The sequence below is a fragment of the Myotis daubentonii genome, chromosome 4 (genome assembly GCF_963259705.1).
Source record: "Myotis daubentonii chromosome 4, mMyoDau2.1, whole genome shotgun sequence".
Taxonomy (NCBI): Eukaryota; Metazoa; Chordata; class Mammalia; order Chiroptera; family Vespertilionidae; genus Myotis; species Myotis daubentonii.
Window position 1 is genome coordinate 43,783,057 of NC_081843.1, and position 2,369 is coordinate 43,785,425.

General features: G+C 40.1%; 1 pseudogene; it reads right to left on the reverse strand.

Annotated features, from left to right (window-relative positions):
- Positions 1-650: 650 nt before the first annotated feature.
- Positions 651-753, reverse strand: LOC132234038 (U2 spliceosomal RNA; annotated as a pseudogene).
- Positions 754-2,369: the final 1,616 nt, after the last annotated feature.

Here is a 2,369-nt window from a genome sequence, read left to right on the forward strand (position 1 = left end):
AAGGTTTTCAATAATGATAAATAGTTTGAGCCCCAGACAGTTTTGCTCAGTGGATACAGCGTCAGCCTGCGGACCAAAGGGTCCTGGGTTCGATTCTGGTCAAGGACATGTACATTGATTTCAGGCTCTTCACCGGCCTGGGGCTCTGGTCAGGGCCATGCAGAAGGCAGACAGATGTTTCGCTCTGTCTTTCCCTCTATCTTCTATTCTCCCTAAAAATAAAATCAATGGAAAAATATCCTCAGGTGAGGATTAACAACAACAACCAAAAATGAGTAGTTTGAGTCATTTTTCAGAAAATCACTGAAGTTACAGCTATTTCTCACAGAGACCCATCCTTGATGGGGACATAAATACCTCTATCCATTCCATATTGTATATTTCAATGGGATTATATATTTCTTTAGAAACAGTGTTCATTAGGATGCTCAGAATTTAAACTCAGTTCCTGCCTATATTCTAATCCAGGGGTCCTCAAACTATGGCCCACGGGCCACATGCAAATACAAATATTGTATTTGTTCCCATTTTGGTTTTTTACTTCAAAATAAGATATGTGCAGTGTGCATAGGAATTTGTTCATAGTTTTTTTTTAGACTATAGTCCGGCCCTCCAACCGTCTGAGGGACAGTGAACTGGCCCCCTGTTTAAAAAGTTTGAGGACCCCTGTTCTAATCTATTGATTTACTAAATAACAAGAAGTCAGTCTTAATGATGCTATACTTGATCTTAGCCAAAAGGCCGAGAAGTGATAGTCTTAATGATGCTATGAGAGAATGAGTCAGATCCTCAGTTTACCCTCTAACTATGAAGAAAAGCATACACAATCCTAATTTCAAGTTTCCTGGATTGGTTTTTGTGTAGCATTCAAGATAATAGTGTGATGGTGCCATGAACACCAGGAGACACCAATATTGAAAAAAAAAAATTGCAAATAACAAAAAGGATTCCAAAACATGTTTTAAATAAAATGTTAGGTAAATGAGGTCATAATTAATACTGTGTACTAAAATGAAACCATACAAGAAATTGTATAAATATACATATTTGAGGTATGGCAAATAGTTATGTATAAGAGAGAGCAGCTGAAACCGGTTTGGCTCAGTGGATAGAGCGTCGGCTTGCGGACTGAGGGGTCCCAGGTTTGGTTTGATTCTGGTCAGGGGCATGTGCCTGAGTTGCGGGCACATCCCCAGTAGGAGATGTGCAGGAGGCAGCTGATCAATGTTTCTCTCTCATCGATGTTTCTAACTCTCTATCTCTCTCCCTTCTTCTCTGTAAAAAATCAATAAAATATATTTTTAAAAAAGAGAGAGAGAGAGAGCAGAATTGCAGAGCAGAAAGGAACTTTGAGATCTTCAGGTAAAAGCACTAATTTACAGATGTGTTGGCCATTCCCATTTGTCCCTTCATGTACCCCTCCCCAGTCTTCTTTACCTTGTTCTGTGCTTCAAGAGGTTGTTCTCCATGGACAGCCACAAAAAGACTCTTACCCTTTAGCTTGGTTATGTTTGAATAAAGAGTTTCTAGATAGAGGTCACAGGGTGGGAGGAGAAAGCTGTCAGGGTACGCATTCGCCCAACTCCCTCCCTGCTGATGCAGCTGGTTTTCAGTGCAGGTGTTATTCCACCAAGGGCCACAAATCCCAAATAGCTACAGGCAGTTCTCCCCTCCCGCCCCTTCAAACCTATGGAGAGGTGCAACTTCCCACTATTGTTAACTCTGGGCTGACTCACCCTTCCCTGTTGGTTTCCAGTAACTTCTAAAAATCCTGTATTAAACTCATGCCAATGCCCACTTTTTAGTACACTGTGTACTGGTGGGAAAGGGGCTAATATGAAAGATGAAATCTCTAAGTCCTAGAAAGATAAAAGGGCAAAGACTAAATTACCTTGGGCACATTATCGTTTGTGTGCGGTCTTACAATGGCAAGGAGCTTTAGAATAGCTGTAATAAATGCTGCCCCAAAGTGATGAATCAAAAATAAAATTCAAAGTTTCTAGTGTATGATAAAACCAAGAGTGTTCATATTCATTGCAGTTCATTAAAATTTTAGCCAAAAAACAAAAACAAAAACACCTCAAAAACTAGAAGCATTAGTCAATTCATCTGACAAGAAAGAGTCAAGAAGGCTCATAAGTTGCTTTCCGTTGTGTACCCCACTTGTTTAACAGACCTGACCACAATGACAGGCTAGTGGAAGAGCCTAAACTTGTTCCACATTTGCACTTTGCAATTGGATCTAGGCTGGTAAAGCAGAGATGACAGGCTCAATGCTTTTGAGAAACTAAATTATGTCCCCACATTACATAGAGACGGGATGAAGAGAAGAGAAACTTGGAAAAGAGACATGAGGAATAAAATGAGTA